We start from the raw sequence: 17892 nt of genomic DNA, 5'->3' as shown, positions 1-17892 counted from the left end.
CACTTATGGTAGCCCCAAAATTTAAAGGAGAAGATTATAGGGAATGTTGTATTGGCAGATTGATGTGAAGTCTAAGCTGAAAGTCGCCAACATTCAGGTAGGAGTCTGGTTGTATCAAAACCGGGTCCAGGAAGGAATTGATCGCTCTAACTTGGGCTTATACGTCTATAGGAGGTCTTACATGGAATATATCCTAGTGGTATGGGATGCTAGGATAAGCTACAAATAGGGTTTCTTGATGCATCTATCCTTTTGTTTGAGTGTTAGTTGACCGAAGGCAAGAAGCATTGATTGTGAATCAAGTACAGGTAAGGGGAAAGAAATAGATTGGGATTGTTGATGATTGGAGTGTTGTTGCTTGTGATTGCAACTATGATTGGATCGATGATTGATGAAACAATTTGTTTCGTCATTGGTATGGTGAAGCTATTATGTTTTACCAGTTCTGAGTGTGAGAGAATGGTTGAAAGCAGCAAGCGGAAGCATAGGAGAGACTTGGAGCAGCCAGCAATGATCCACCTCTTGAGCAAAAATGATGAATGAATTAAATGGCAAAAAGCCTGTTCTTATATACATCATGAAGGGGCTGGTCAGCCAACATAAAAACCCATGACTGAGGACAAAGTCCACGACTAGGAAAAATGCCTAATAAAAGGTGGGAAAATACCCAAAAATATCAAATAGATATGCTGAATAAAAGGGGGCATAAAAGGGTTCAAACGGGGCTAGAGATGATCATTCCAACACCTCTCAGCTCCACCACGGTGGTCTGACTCAGATACAGGTAAGGAGCTTATCAATAGTAAGAGGTTTGGTGAGGAGCTCAGCTAGGTTGTCCTAAGAGTGGCAATACTTCAGAGAAATGATGCCGTCAACGACCAGCTCACGAACAAAGTGAAAATGAACCTCAATGTGCTTAGTCCTGCCATGAAAAGATGAAGTACATGCCAATGCCAAGGCACTCTGGCTGTCTCTGTAAGAATGCGAATGGGAGAGTCCGAAAGAACATCAAGATTACTTACCATCTACATCAACCATAATAGCTCGCAGCAAGTATCCAAATAAGCACAGTGCTCAATCTCAATGGAAGAAAGAGAAACTGTAGTATGCTTCTTGGATCTCCACGAAATGAGGCCGGAACCTAAAGTGAAGCAGTAACCAGAGCTCTTAGACAAAACAAGGAGGCTATTCCTAGGCTAACTTTTTTTTCAGATGCAGCTTCTTCGGGACAGGTGAGAGAAAGGAAGGCAAAGGAAATTACATCAACCGGCAAGATGGACTTCAAGCCAAGAGAGAAGAGCGTCAAGTTTGATGCTTTTCATGGAAAGCAGGATTCCCAAAAAGCTTTATCCTTTGTCAACCAATTTGATGCTGCTTTTGGAGGTGACGACTACTCCGAAAGACCGGGTAGCTTTATAGATCCTTCTACAATGGTAACTCCTTTGGCTCGTAGATAAGCTTTCGCGAATTCCACTACTTCGGCCTCCATGGCTCGTTCTTTGATAAAGTCTTCAAACATCTGAGTCCTTCTTTGGTCCTGTTCCCTCTTGCTTCTCCAAGCAAGGAATTTTTTGAAAAATCGTATGAACTGCTGAGAGTCATGGTACTCTTATGATGACTTGGTTCCCATCAAGAATTTCTATATCAACCTCATGGTTACTCCTTTCATAAGACCCTTGGTCTCCCTCTACTCTCGACATGGCGCTGTCACCCCAAGAAAGTTTCTTCAAGAGAAATCCTGCTCTGATACCACTGTAAGCCCAACGGGGCGTGTGGTGACAGACTCAACCACATGTCCAAGAGATAAAGATATAGAGAGAGAGAAGAGAGGAATAGGGATCTTGCACAGTATACCACATTGAGTGGGAAACAGGCCCCGTCCCCTTTCAGGAATTTATTCAGGAACGATCAACGGGCAAGCTGGCCAAGATCAATACAATCAATGAATACAAAACAAACAGATATGCCGACGTAGGATATCCAAGTCGATGTCGATGTCGAGGCACAAGATCTCTGATGGCGAGCACACCATGGGGATGACCCACAAGTATCTCTCACCGGGCTAGTACCAGATCCAATATCCAAATCCAAGTCCAAGTTCCAAGTCCAGATCAAGTCTAAGTCCAAAATCCAAGTCCAGATCCATGTCTAAGTCCAAATCCAAGTTCAGATCCAAATCCAAGTCTAAGTCCAGATCCAAGTCCAAGTCTAGGAAACACTCGCTGATCCCATGAGTAATCTCCACAACTCCTATAGCCTTGTCCATGAAGAAAACCATGGAAAGCTCTTTCTCGCAAGAAAACTGTTATAAAACCTGTTTTAATGGTTTTCGGGCGATAAAACATCCAAAAAGTAGTTTTTGGAGCAGTTTTAGGGTTTCTGAAATTTTCTGTCCGTAAAGTTCTCTACGGCCGTACGGATCTGTGCAGTTGTACGGAAAGATGATGACGTGGCACTGCAATTGATGGAGGCGTTCTGAAATCAGAGCAGGCAGCGATGGAAAACTCCATGATTTGGTCCGTAGATGATGATGAAGAAGATGATCTCCACGCTTCAACGAAGATGACAACGCGATGAAGAGGTTCTTCTTCAAACTTGATGCTTAAAAGAGGCTCATGCTTCTTTTATACTTGGGGAAGCCTTGCTTTTTGCCAAAAAGTGATGCTTTTTGCTTTGTTTTTGCCTTTTACTTTGCTTTTGGTCTTTTTAATAGTAAAATTAGTCAAAAGTTCTTGTTTTGCTTTTCTAGCTTTAGGGCCTTGCTTTTGGCCTTGGAGCTGCTTTTTGAAAAAGCGGCTTTTAGCTTTTTGATCGAATTCAATGTCCTCTTTCCAATGATGCCCTCAGCTCTTGGTCAACATAGTTGACTTCTTGCTTTTTGACCAAGACTGGTGCTTTTTCTTGTGCCAGTTTTAAGAACCCTATTCCTATGTGTCCACCAACCTGTCCATGTGTCCGAGAAAGAGTTCCTTCATGTGAAAAAGAGCTCGAAGGGCCAAATAGTTACACCTTCAACCCGTCAGGACCACCAACACCTGCTCTGCTGCCCATCTATCAACCATCATATAGCTGTTGTTCGTCACCCGAAGAACGATTTCTTGTGCCATCTGTTTTCCACCTGCTGCCCAATGCCGCCCACAGCCTTGTGTTGGTTGCGCTGCCAATACTGCTACTACATCTGCCAGCGCTGCTTCTACAGCTGCTGCCAGCACCCCTTCCCTGCCTAGTTGTGCCTACTAGCACCATCTGAATCACGACCCAGCCAGCCTGCTGCACCTGCTGTCACCAGCCACCTGGCCGCTACCTGCTGCTGTACTGTGCGTCGTCTCTCTGTCATCTACGGCCAGCACCGTTGTACTGCTGTTCCGACCCCCCTGCACCAGCAACCAGAAACCAGCATTGTCTACAGCCGGCTGCTACTGACATCGTCTACTTGTTGCTCCCTGTTTGGTTGCCATCTACAGAAGCTGTGCCACTAACTGTTGCTGCCAGTTGCTGTGTGCTTCCAACATCACCATATTGCCGTACAGAACCGCCTGAACCTCCTGAACCTGGCTGCACCATAAGAAGCGCTGCCTCTTGCTTATGTGCCACCCAGCTCCGTCATCTGCCACCAGACAGAACTGTCAGCGCCATCTATTATTTGATAACATCGGTCGGCTCTCTTTCAACCTTGTTGGGGAACGCTTTCTACCTCTGGATTGGGCATTGAGTTTACTATTGGTCGTCATATACTTCATCATCTACACATCTCTCATGTGTACCTTGTGTATGAGCTTGGAATATATGGGCATGGAACTTGGATATAGAGCTTAGACATGGAACTTGGATATGGAGCTTAGGCATGGAACATGGATATGGAGCATGGACTTGAAGCTTGGGCATGGAACTTGGACATATAGCTTGAACTTGGACTTGAAGCTTGGACATGGAACTTGGACATATAGCTTGGACATGACAACTTGAACTTGGACTTGAAGCTTGGGCATAGAACTTGGACATGAAAGCTTGAACTTGGACTTGAAGCTTGGGCATGGAACTTGGACAAATAGCTTGGACATGGATCTGGACTTGGACCTGGACCTAGTTTTGGATCTGGATTTGGACCTAGATCTGGACTTGGAATTGATTTGGATCTGGAGTCTGGACTTGGATCTGGACTTGGACTTGGACTTGGACTTGGATCTGGACTTGAACTTGGATTTGGATTTGGATTTGGATCTAGTACTAGCCCGGTGAGAGATACTTGTGGGTCATCCTCGTGGTGTGCTCGGCATCACAGATCTCGTGCCTAGACATCGACATCGACTTGGATATCCTACATCGACATATCTCTTTGTTTTGTATTCATTGATTGTATTGATCCTGGCCAGTGTGCACGTGGATTGTTCCTGAATAAATTCCTGAAAGGGGGCGGGGCCCATTCCCCGCTCAGTGTGGTGTATTGTGCAAGATCCCCGTTCCCTTTTCTCTCTCCTCTCTCTCTCTCTCTCTTTATATCTTTATCTCTTGGACACGAGGTTGAGTCTGTCACTACACGCCCCGCTAGGCTTATAGTGGTATCAGAGCTAGATTTCTCTTGAAGAAACTTTCTTGGGGTGACAAAGCCATGTTGAGAGTAGAGGGAAACCAAGGGCCTAATGAAGGGAACAACTATGAGGCCAATCCAGGATTTCAAGATGGAAACCAAGGCCACTAGTCTATTTCTCATGAGACCACGACCATGACATCAGATGACTACCATGACTCTCAGTAATTCAGATGACCACTCACAGACGAAGAATTCCTTGCTTGGAGAACCAAGAGGGAACGGGACCAAAGAAGGGCTCAAATGCTTGAAGATTTCATCAACTATCGAGCCACCAAAGCCGAAGGAGTTGAAGCTGTTAAAGCTTATCTCAGAAGGATCTAGAGCTACTTGGTCTATTTCTCGTGGAGGAGACAAGGAGGCTACTCATAGGCTTGCTATCTCAGATGCGGTTTCTTCGGAACATGTAAGGGAAAGGAGGGACACTTGGCTGCAAATTGTCCCGACAAGCCAAAGTAAGAAACCAGAGATATTGGAAGATCATCACATTGACATTATGCCAAGAAGCTTAACAAGAGGAGATTATGAAGCAAACGACCGAGCAATTGGAAAGAGAGTTTGATTAGACCTAACTCATTATCTTTTTTCTCCCCAGTCTTATTTGTTCAAAAAAAGAATGGTTCTTGGCGTACGTGTATTGATTTACAGGAGGGCTCTTAACAAGATTACTATGAAGAGAACAAGTTTCCTATTCTTGAATTGATGATATCCTAGATAGATTGGAAGGATCCACTATCTTTAGCAAGATTGACTTGAAGAGTGGTTACCATCAAGTCAGGATTGTTCCAGAGGACATTCACAAGACCACATTCAAGGCTACCTTTGGACTCTGAGTATTTGGTGATGCCTTTTGGTCTTTCAAATGCCCTGGCTACTTTCAACCGAATGATGAAAAGAATATTTCGAGCACATAGAAAGTTTGCAGCTACTTTCTTTGATGACATTATTGTGTAATCAAAGAAGGAAGAAGAGCATCGAAAGCACTTGGATATGGTATTTCAGGAATTGCGGAAGCACAAGTTGTATGTGAATGGCAAGAAGAGTGAGTTCTTTTTGTCAAAGATTCACTAGTTGGGCCGTATAGTGTCCAAAGAAGGGGTCAAGATGGACCCAGATACAGTCAAGGCTATTATGGAATGGCCAGAGTTGACTAGCGTGCATGTAGTTCGAAGTTTCCTTAGCTTATGCTCTTATTACAAGAAGTTCATCAAGTGATTTGCCGTGGTAGCAAGTCCACTACATGATTTGACAAAGAAAGCCATTGGGATTTTGATGGGCCAAAAGAATCCTTTGAAGCACTAAAGTTTTATGCTAGCAAAGGATCAATATTGATTATTCCAGATTTATCAAAACCATTTACGGTAGAGTGTGATGCCTCAGGAGGGATTGCATTGGAGCAGTCTTGAACCAAGAAGGCCATGCCGTGGCCTATGAGAGTCGAAGACTTCAAGGAGCTGAAAAGACCGCACCCACTTACAAGAAAGAATTAATGGCTATCTTATGGGTGTTGAGTTTGTTATCAAGACGGATCATCAAAGTCTTAGGTATTTTATGTCTCAACCTAAGATATCAGAAAAGCATATAAGATGGGCTAGTTATTTGGCTTCAGATTATGCATACCCATGGTAAAGACAACACAGTAGCAAATACTCTATCTCGAAGACCCTTGAGCCATGAGGTTTCTATGGGTTACCATATGGATTTCACTTTGATGAAGGATCCTTATGCTACCAAAGGGGATTTCAAAGATGTTTTGGAACAAATTAATAGAATACAGATTTGGTGACTTTTTATGTCATCAAGAAGGGTTTCTTATGATACAAACCCAAGTCATGTATAACACAAGGAATTGAGGCCAAAGTAATGGAAGAGTTCCAAGCTCCTCCCTACATGGGACATAGAGACACCTTAACTACACTTTAAGCTTTGGAGAGCTATTTCTATTGGCCTACTTTGGAGGTCAAGTTTGATCGACAAACACCAGCATGATTATTGCACCCATTGAATGATCTATAGGAGAATATTGCTATTGATTTTATCTTTGGATTACCAAAGTCAGGGAATGATGGTATATCGACCTTTGAGGATACCAAGAAGATCGACCATGTATGTCATCGGTTGGACCTTTTAGATCATTGGAAGATATATAATGTTTTCCATGACAGTTTATTAAAACCACGTATCGGAGGCCCTGTATTGAAGGATCCACCAGGAGTGGAAGAACATGAACAGATTGAGTTTCATTCTATGAGAAAAAAAGGAAAGACACTGGTCAAAAAGTTCCTCTTGAAATTCGAGAAATATTCGCCATTGGATGCGAAATGGATGCCAAAGGAGTACTTCTAGGACTATCCAGATATACTTCGAGCTTATAAGAAAGTGGTTGGTCCAGATGTATTTGAAGTACAGATATGGACATCTTGCGATCAAGACAGATTCAAGAGGAAGGGATTGTGCCTCTAGCCCTCTTCACTGTATTGGATTGGAATTGATCATTATTCTACTTATAATGATTATTTGGACATGCTCTAGTTTAGGTGGCAACGATGCCCGATAGCCCAAGGAGCAAGATTTGTATATGAGAGGCAACGATGCCAACTCACCCATTGATGGTAACGATGCCAGAATTAGATTTGTATATGGGAGGCAACGATGCCAGATGACCCATTGGATGGCAACGATGCCAGATATCTTGGATTACGCAGTCAGGCGGTCATTACGACCAGATGGCCTAGGTGACTATATTGGATTTCACAGTCGGACGGTCATTGCAACCAAATGGCCCAGATGATTGTATTGGACTTCGCAATCAGACGGTCATTGCGACCAAATGGCCCAGATGACTGTATTGGATCTCATAGTCAAGCGGTCAATGTGACAAGATGGCCCAAACGATTATGGAAGAACTCTCGGGCGGTACTAGTGACCAGGTGGCCTTGAGGATAGTCTGAGCAATCCTAGTGGCCAGATAGCTCAACACGGTTTCGATGAAACCAGACAAGACAATCCATGAACAAGAGGATCATTACTTGTGCATTGCATACTGATGTATGTTTGAATTTCTTTGACTGTGTGTGCTGTTTTTGATGTCTAGATAATGCTTGGATTTATGGCATGTGATACTCCAGACTACCTGGCCAATACCTGGAATACCCAGTAGACGCGAATGATGCATACTTGTTTGTTGACTAGCTTGTGTCTAGTTTTTGCATAAGGTAATTATGCATTTATTTTATCTAACACGTGTGACAAGCCATGAAGATGTACCATCAAGAACAAGGACATCGGTCAAAGAAAAGGCATTGAGATGTTGCCAGATGGACAGATGACACCACAGATCTAGGGAAAGACAAGATGCACAAGCTCACCAGATGGGGCTAGTACCTTGAAACATATGGAGGTACATGATGTACTTGGAACATATGGATATATTTGGAACATATGGATATGCTTGACACACTTGCAGTCCGCAGTTGAGGATAACTGGCTGCAGATTTTGTATTTGTGTTTGACCAAAAATTTGTACAGAAAATACCTTTGGCAACACTTGTGAGGAAGCAGGTGCTTGGCAGTGAGCATACAGTCGAATAGAGGTAACGGCCTGACCAAGTCGTGCACAACCGTCGTTGGAGGGAGTCGTTGCAGTTGGAGAATGAACGTTGAGGAATACACGAAGATGCAGGCTAGTGCGTGTAGCTGGCAGGCAGCGAGGAGTGCAGAGGACAGTTGTCGAGCTAGTCGCTGGAGTCACTAGCGGCGAACACAGGTGACGGATCCAGGCTCCCGACGCTGGTGTCGGGCAGGACCAGACGGGACGGAGCAGACGGAGGCGAACAGCAGACGGAGGCGAACAGCAGACGGAGGCGCAGGGAGGCCTGGAACGGGTGGCCGCGAGCGGATGTTGGACGTGCCGGCTCGAATGGAGCAGGATGACGCGGGCGCCGTGGGAACGGAACAGCAACGAGCGACGACAGCCGAGAGCAGACGGCGACTAGAACGGAACGGAGGGGCGACGCCGGGCGCTGTGGCCGGAACGGAACGGCGAGGGGGTCGAGACGGAGCAGACGGACGTGGTCGAAGCTGGGCGACGACGACGGGTAACGGAAGGGCGGCGACGGAACTGGCCGCCGGCTGGAGATGGAAGAGCCGCTCGTGGGCTGGGCGGCGGAGGTGGGCTCCCCACTAGTGCCGCCCGTATATCTGGCGGCCGGACGGTGGAGCAAAGGCAGAACGGACGCACGGAATCGACGAACGGACGGTGACGGAAATTCGCAGGCGACGAAAAAACACAACGGCGACGGAATTTCGCAGGTTTCTTCCAGCAACAGAATTTCAAGGCCAGCTCCCAGCTCTGATACCAAATGTTGGGTGTTGGACTCACACACTCACACACACAAACCTGCACATTAGGGTTAGGTGCAGGGTAGAGAAGCTCACACACAGAAATGAGAGAGAGAGAGAGAGAGAGAGAGAGAGAGAGAGAGAGAGAGAGCCAAAAGTGTGGTATCCACAAAATGCAAGTCAACCCTTGCATGTGTGCCACATCCATATAATATAGAAGTACAAAATATTATATGTTAGAGTGTCCTTTCACACTTGATGTCCAAGGGGAAAAACCACATGGGAAAAAGTGCCCTTGGTTAAGACCTGTTCACATATAGCACTACCATAAGTGAGCATATGCCTACATGATGTCTATTCACATGTACAAGCCTGTAAGATTTGTCAAAAAGTAAAGGTTCCACCTTTACCTATCCCCGATGGACCTTTCATCAACATATCTATGGACTTTGTAGGGCCTCTACTAGCATTCACCGGATCCCGTAGCACTCAGTGTTTCACCATTGTGGATCGCTTTACTAAATTCTACATGCTCATCCCATGCAAGCATCCAGCCACCACAGCCGAGGACGTAGCCCGTCTGTTTCTCAAGCATTGGTACCCAATTTGTGGTTTGCCTAGCACCATTACATCAGATAGAGATTCCAAGTTTACCTCGCATTTTTGGAGGGTATTATTTGAAAACTTTGGAACTAAGTTGCAGTTGTCTAGTGCATTCCATTCGCAGACAGATGGCCAAACAGAAATTTATAACCAGTTGGCCTTTGATGTTCTCAAGTCATATTGTCATGACCAACAGTCCAATGGGAACATTATCTTCCATTGTCCAAGCTATCTTGAATGACACTCATTCATCCAATGTCGGACGGACTCCATATGAAGCAGCCTTTGGTCGCCGTTTCTCTTCTCTTTTGTTTGACGAGATTGGTGGCTCCATCTCTAGATGGCTAATAAAACCACGGAAGCATTTTCCGAGATCATTGAGTCAGTCAAGGACCGCTTGACCAAAGCACAGGAAGCATATAGCAGATAGGCAAATAAGTCTAGACGAGATGTCCACTTCAAGAAAGGAGATTGGGTCTATCTGCGTATCATGAAACAAAGATTGAAACAAGTGGGCAAACGTTGTCCCAAGCTTTCATTCCGTAGTTTTGGCCCTTTTCCAATAGTTAAGAAGTTAAGTGATGTCTCCATGAAGTTAAAGTTGCCTACCAGTTGGACAATGCATGATGTTTTCCATGTTTCTTGGCTAAAACCATATGTTGGTCCATAAGTGTTTGATGTTTCAGATGAACAGCAGCCAGACGTGGTAGACGAAGCAGAAGTCATCGAGCCCATGCAAATCCTTCTTCATTGTTGGAAGCATGGTTCCGGTCGACGGATACATCAATTCTATACGAAATTCCGAGATCGAGGTACCCACGAGGCCGTATGGCTAGACAAGGAGTTCTTTCAAGAGTACCCCCAGTTGTTAGCGCACTACTTGGAAGCCATGAACCTGCCGCCAAGCTAAGCAGGAGGGAATGTCACATGCACTCTGCATTGTAGTGCATGGTGACAAACTGGCTCATCATCATCAGTGCAACATTTGTACAGTATTAGTTCCATTTAGGATGATATTTGTCGTACGCCGTGACCCCATTGTAATCCTCAGTCCAGGATAAGTCAGGCACGAGCTACGTAGGTCATTCTCAACCATAGTCAGTCAGTCAGTCTAAGTCCCTTAACCCACTTAAAGAGACGCATTCATGCATATACAATCAATAGAAACCTTAGAGTTTGCATCAGAAAGCATCCTGCATATTGCACAGCATTCATGCATAGCATCTGGACCATTGCAGGAACCCCAGATAGCATCCAGTATTTATCTAGGAATTTTCTGGTATTTTTCTCAACATTTTCAGCATTTTATACATCATTTAGATATTTTATTTGGACATGTGCAGTCTAGCACATCTTGCCCATATAAATAGAGCCTTTGCATAATCATTCCATCATTCATCATATTCAGCAAGAGAGCAATCAAGCACTTGTCATCCTTAGCCTTAGGAGCATAAGCGATTGCAGTTTCAGCCATCTCTCTTCAGCATTTATCTCCTAAAGCCCTAGGCGCCTCAAACGCATGAACATTCAGCCATCTACATCAGTAAAACGCATCAGTTCAGCATTCAGCCACCACTTGGTCTTCAAAGGTCTTTCATTTGGCTTATTGTCATTCACACCGTCAATCTCTTTAAAGATAATAAAGCAAATACTATCTCGGTAACGGGATAGGGGGCCCTTCAGTGGGTAATTCGGGACCCCATACGGTGTACAGTTCTCATCTCTCTCTCTCATATCTCTCTCTAAAGTTTGAAGTATTAAAGTGGATTGCTAAACTCACAAAACTTAGGATACAGAAGACGGGTGTGAGCATTTGTGTGACAGGATTCTCCAATACGAAGACTTCCGCTCCATGCTACATCTGAGGTAGGCCTGTAAGGGGGTCTGCCCTAGAATAGCAGTAGTAGGGAACCAATTGAGAATATAAACAACAGTAGCAACTGCCTCCGCCCAAAGCTTTTGAGGAAGACTCCAATGTTCCAACATTGTCCGAGCCATCTCAATCACCGTTCGGTTCTTCCGCTCCACCACGCCATTCACTGAAGAAGTACGTGTGTTGGCAAACTCCCGTTGAATGCCATGTAGCTCACAATACTGGTTAAACTAGCGAGAAGTAAACTCGCCTTCGAAAGTTTCATCTTTGGATTTGAAAAAATACGCCTAAGTATACCTGCTAAAATCATCAACCAAAAGAAAAACATAACTGGCATAACTAGTAAGACCAAAAGGCATCACCAAATATTCATAGAGTCGTGCTAAAGATAGTGGCTCCATCCAATCTATCTAGGATATCATCAATCCTAGGAATAGGAAACCTCTTCTTTAAAGTGATCTTGTTAAGAGCCCTGTAATCAATGCACATACGCCAAGAACCATCCTTTTTCTGAACCAATAAGGCAAAAGGTGATGAGCTAGGTCGAATCAAACCCTTTTCCAAAAGCTCGGTCACTTGCTTCAAAATATCCTCTTGTTGAGCTTGACTCACACGATAAGGAGGTCTGTTAGGAGGGGAGCTTCCTGGCATGATGTCAATCTGATGATCTTCCGGACTCTTTGAAGGTAGCTCTCCTAGAAGAGTATCTACAAAACCATCTTCATACTTCTTTAGGAAATCTTTCCTTTCATGGTCAAGAGTTGAGAGTGACTCATCACTCTTAGATTCCTTAGGATCTCCTACATATATCAAGTACGAGGAAATAGATTGCTTTATTCCTTTAGGAACTTGTACATGACTAATGAGCGGAATGGAATTCCCCTCAACTCCTACATCAAAAGTTACATTCTTGCCCTTAAAAGGAAACCTAATCTTGTTTCTAGCCCAATCAATGGCCGAGTCTATCTTCTTATGCCAGGGCATACCCAAATTTACATCACAATGTCCAACTTTGCCAACAACAAAATTCTCATGATCCAAAGTCTCTCCAATCTATAAGCGAAGCTTTCCCAAAATAGGAGTCATCTCGGCTGACATTCCTTCAAAAGCGGCACCGCAGTAATAGGAGTTCCAAACCTATCCGGAGGAAGGTTCATGGCTTCAGCCACTCGAGGATGGATGTAGTTGTGGGTGGCACCACTATCGAAGTGGATAAGCACGGGTTGGTTTGCTACTTTGCCCCAAGCTTTGAAAAGTTGCCTCTTCTCTGGTGGAGTATCATCTTGATGTTGGAGTTCTTTTGGCAATGCATTATTTTGGGGTGGTTTGGCTTCTTGATTTGGTCTATCAGGACACTTTGCAGCGATGTGTCCTTTCTTTACACATTGGAAACATTTATCTTCTTTGACATACTCCTCCAGCCGCTTGTTGCGGGATAGCTTCTTTTGGTAAAATGGGATTTTATCCTCGTTCTTATTCTTCTTTTCTTGTGGCTCGTTCCTTGCTTGAGATCCTCCTTTGAACCTCTTCTTTTAGGACAAGTCTCAATTCTCATTATTTGATAAATTGATTCACCCACCATCCAAGGCATATGTAGAGCTTCGGCTTGCAAGGCTTTGTCTTGGGCTTCTTGCAAGGTTTTAGGTCCCGCCATATAAACTGCTTGCATAAGCTTTGGTTGCAATCCATTGACAAACTTACACATTTCCATCAATGATGGGATGGGAGTATATGAGGTAAACTTCAATGAGACGGCTGAAAAATTTGTTAAGATATGTTGCCATGCTTTCTCCAGCCTTTTGCTTTACCTCATCTCATTCCTTCTGCACATTGGCCTCGAAGTTTGCGGAAAGGAACTTCTTGTTGAACGTGGTTTTGAAATCAGTCCATGATGTAGGCTCGGTCCCATCTTGTACACTTTTAGCCACCAATTCAAGGCAGCATCTTTTAAATGCATATGGACCATGCAAAGTTTGGACTTTTCGGAGAAGTCCTCTCCTCCAAAGGCGGCGTCAAATTGTTTGATGAAGGATAGGACTTTTTGGATGTCCCGCTTTCCATAAAAGATATCAAACTTTATGCTTTTCTCTCCCGGCTTGAAGTCCACTTCGCCGATAGAAGGCTCCTTTGCCTTCTTCTCTTTTGCTAGGCCTGAGGAAGCTACATCAGATAGAGCGGGTCTAGGAGGAACTTCTCTTTGTCCTCCATGAGTGATAGATCAGGTAGCTTTGGGTTTCTCTCCAATGGTAACCCCTTTAGCTCGTAAGTATGCTTTGGCGACTTCCACACCTTCAACTTCAGTGGCTTGGTCTTTCATAAAGTCTGATAAAGTCGTTGAACATTTGAGCTCTTATGTAGTCTTGTTCCTTCTTGGAACTCCAAACTAGGAACTCTTCATCCTTAAGATACTGTCTGAACTTTTGAAAATCTCGGTATTCTGCTGATGTCATGGATGCAATCTAGAGACAAATTGGCGGCCTTGGATCCCTCCTTGATGTTCTAGGTTGGCTTTGTAGTTGTTCCCTTCTTGAGGCCCTTGGTCTCCCTCGACTCTTGACATGGTTCTGTCACCCCAAAAAAGATTTCTTCAAGAGAAATCCTTGCTCTGATACCATTGTAAGCCCAGCGGAGCGTACAGTGACAGATTCAACCGCGTGTACAAGAGATATAGATAGAGAGAGAGAAGGGGAAGAGAGAAATGGGAATAGGGGTATCACAGAGTACACCACACCGAGCGGGGAACAAGCCCCGCCCCTTTTTAGGAATTTATTTCAGGAACAATCCACGTGCTTTTCCAAGCCACGACCAATACAACAAATGAATACAATATCAAACAAGAGTGCCGATGTCGAGGTCGGGCTGAAGTCGATGTCGAGGCACAAGATCCCTATTGCCGAGCTCACCACGAGAATGACCCACAAGAGTCTATGACCCACAAGAGTCTTACACCGGGCTAGTACCAATATCTAATGTCTGAATCAACCTGATAATCTCATATACCCACTAGTGATCTCATATACCCACTAGCATCTCTTCACCAAATCCGGACAAAGGAAATCCAAAGGGCACACACGGTGGTGGATGCTGATAGAAAAAAAGGCAGTTCAATACGGCAGCGCCCGAGTGTGTGGCTGCTGATGATTGCACAGTAGGAGGCGGCAATCTTTAGGTTACAATCGGCAAAGCAAGGTGCTGCATAGGGTGGCAGCGACTATACACTTGAAGGCGGCGGCAGAAGAGTTACTGAAGTGACTCAGGCAGCTGCCTGAGTCAGTCTTTACGCAGAGGCTGCTGGCAACTGATGCTGGGGCACTGCTGGCGGCACTAGGGTTACTGGATATTCCCAAAGGGAAATGGAAAAGTATTTCCATGGATTTCATCACTGGTTTACCTAGAACGAATCGAGGAAATGATTCGGTTTGGTGGCTGACCGATTGCCCAAGATGGTCAAGTTTATACCTACTAAAAAGACGATGAAAACACATGAGTTAGCTAGGTAATTCATCGAACATCTCTACAAACTATATGGCCTACCCGCAAATATAGTCTCTGATAGAGATTGAAAGTTCGATAGTCTTCAAAAAGTTGGACACTACTATGAGTACAGCTGATCCTCCACAATATGATGGTTAGACAGAAAGAGTCAAACCACGTGTTAGAAGATATGCTTCGTAGGTATGTCAGTACAAAGCAATTCAATTGAGATGAGTACCTACCGCATTTGGAGTTTGCTTATAATAGTTTGAAACATTCTGTTACTAGACTTAGTCCATTCATGTTAATGTATGGCTATAGCCATAGGACTAGAGAAGAAGAAGTTGTGGTCGATCAAGGAGTTCCTTGAAGACATGTAAGACATGCTGCACACGCAGCAAAGATAGCATACGTAGCGCACAAGATCGTGCGAAGACGTATGCAGGCAAGGGTCACAGAGAAGTAGCCTTTGAAGAAGGTGACTTCGTATATTTTAAAGTCCCTTCAAAGTCGGAGACTTTAGAGACGAGAAAGTGTGAAAAACTTTCGCCTAGATCCTACGGTCCCTTTAAAATCCTTAAGAAAGTTGGTGGATTAGCGTACAAACTTGAGTTGCCAGAGAGCTCTCGAGTTCATCTTGTTTTTCATGTCGGTAGACTACGAAAAACCATTGACCATAATGAGAACGTAGTTTCTCCAAGCGTTTTGGTGGAGTTGATAGAACCACCATCTATTCCACATGAACCCGAGAGCATTCTCGGATTTAGAGATCGGAACATGAGGCACACTGTGTGCAGAGAGGCACTTGTTAAGTGGAAAGATGGCCAGAATGAGGCGTCCTCGCGGGAGGGCTTGAGTACGCTAACCAAGAACTTTTTGGAGTTCGTGCGGATGAAAACTCTTCTTAAGGGGGGAGTTAATGTTATGTAGCTCGTAGCGGCTACGGGAAGCTCAACCGTCCACCGGAGCGTGGGCAGCGAGAGAGCCGGGGTTCAAGGGAGAGGGTGCCCGGTCGTAGTCCCGCGAACGGCCGGACATGTGTGGGCAGGCAAGCCACTACATATGTCCAGCGGTGAGGATCCCTATCCTCATTCCCTCTATGGTTGGGTGGTGATCCAGAGTTCTCCTCCTTCGTTGTCGACGCATTTCCGCAACTGTAACATGACAGACAGGCAGTCCAGATGGAGTCAATTGTTTCAACAATTTGGGGGAATGATTGAATATGTCCCTCGTAAGAACAACCCCGTTGCCAATGCTCTTAGTCGAAAAGGCACTATCTAAACATTGCAGGAGTCCACTGTGAGGGCAAAAGAGACCAAAGGACCAAATATATGAAAGATCAAAGTAAAACACACAACATGCAATGGTGATGTGTATATAATAAAAGATGAAGTCCAATACAGGAGCTCTATGTGAGACTCCAAATGAGCAGAGAAGGCTGCTATCCCAAAAACGCAGACGTCAATCCCGAAGTAAACCTGATGATGATGGATCTCCGAACGATCGAGGAGGTATGTGTCCTTCCTGAGAAAAAGTCCCATACCGAAGTCCAGTTTGTCGGCTAGAATGAGAAGCAGACCTCTCCAGTTGCGGCTGAATACCTAGGTCCAATACTAGCACACTGGCTGTGGGCATGTATCCTCCTCTGGAAGTAGCAGCTGATGAGCTTGGAGAAGAAAAACCATATGCCAAGGGTGTAGAGGGTGAGTGGGTAAAAGTAGGCTGGTCGTCTCCCAATGAAAGACCTCGAAGAGGGCTCTTCAGTGAATGAGGAGTTCCATCCTCAGTGTGATCTATATCAGAATAAGGAGAGTCAGTATCTGGTATGAAAGACTAATCCTCCGAAATCGAGGGTAGATGATCCATGCTGTGTACTTTCGAGGTCTTCAATCCCTTTGCTCACGATAGCTCTCATACTATGTGAGGGAAAAAGAGGCCAAAGGACCAAATATATGAAAGATCAGAGTAAAACACATAGCATGCAATGGTGATGTGTATATAAAAGATGAAGCCAAGTACAGGAGCTCTATGTAAGCACTGATGTAGGCCTAAGGCACTTATGAGCTAATCCCTGCTGATGAAAAACGCAGCTGTATGCACCATGGACCAACAGCAGCAGCAGTAGTGTAGTGTGTGGGTTTTGCCAGTTTGTAGGCGACCAGTTCCAATGCTTTGTAGGCGACCAGTTCCAACGCTTTGTAGGCGACCTGTTCCAATGCCAGCGGAAGGTACTGAAGCACACTGTGGTGCTGTCCGCGATCAGTCCAGCAGGAGGAGGCGAAACGATGTGGTGAGGGTTGGTGCCCAGTCGACGTTGGTTGATAATGAGAATCAAGGGGCGCCTCATATTTATATGAGGTCAAAGTGTTGGTCGGTCAGCATGAGGAGTCGGGTAGAAGTAAAAAAACGTGGCCCTTTTTGGGATGGGTTAAATACCCTTTTTGGGTATATTTTCACACATCCACTAAGCTTGAAATTCAAGGGAAAGACTTGGACAACATGAAGGAACAGTATCCGGATTCGGAAGAGTTCGGGACTAAATATCAGGTGGCCCTCAATTTAGAAGCAGGTCATTACAGTATAGAGGATTGTTGGTTGTTTTTCAAGAACTGTTTATGTGTACTAAAAGAAAAGCATCAAGTCCTTCTCCATGATGCCCATGATTCTCTTGTTCGAGATAATAGGGGTATCAACAGTACCTTGGAGAAGTTAAGAGTGATCATTCTATTGGCCTAGAATGCGACGGGATGTCTACCAATCATGTCAGATATGTCAAAAGGTGAAAGTTCTTCATACGAAACAGGCAAGGTTACTTTAGCCTTTGCCTATTCCAGAGGAACCTTTTCACGACATCAATATGGACTTCGAAGGCCCTCTTCCTGCCTCAGTTGGCTCTAGAAACACCTAGTATATAACAATTGTGGATAGATTCAGTAAGTTTTGCATGCTCATTCCATGCAAGCAGACAACCACAACTGAGAACATAACTCACTTGTTCATTCGGTTTTGATAT

The 17892-nt window shown here is 44.7% G+C and overlaps 1 protein-coding gene across 2 annotated transcripts in view; it reads right to left on the bottom strand.

Annotated features, from left to right (window-relative positions):
• LOC147622383 (synaptotagmin-2-like) overlaps window positions 1-17892 on the bottom strand; it is a 127598-nt gene that overhangs the window by 86830 nt on the left and 22876 nt on the right. The gene's annotated exons all lie outside the window — the stretch shown is intronic.

This window comes from Cibotium barometz, chromosome 28, assembly GCF_041138505.1.
Source record: "Cibotium barometz isolate CiBa-2024 chromosome 28, ASM4113850v1, whole genome shotgun sequence".
Taxonomy (NCBI): Eukaryota; Viridiplantae; Streptophyta; class Polypodiopsida; order Cyatheales; family Cibotiaceae; genus Cibotium; species Cibotium barometz.
This window is presented reverse-complemented; position numbering and strand designations above follow the sequence as displayed.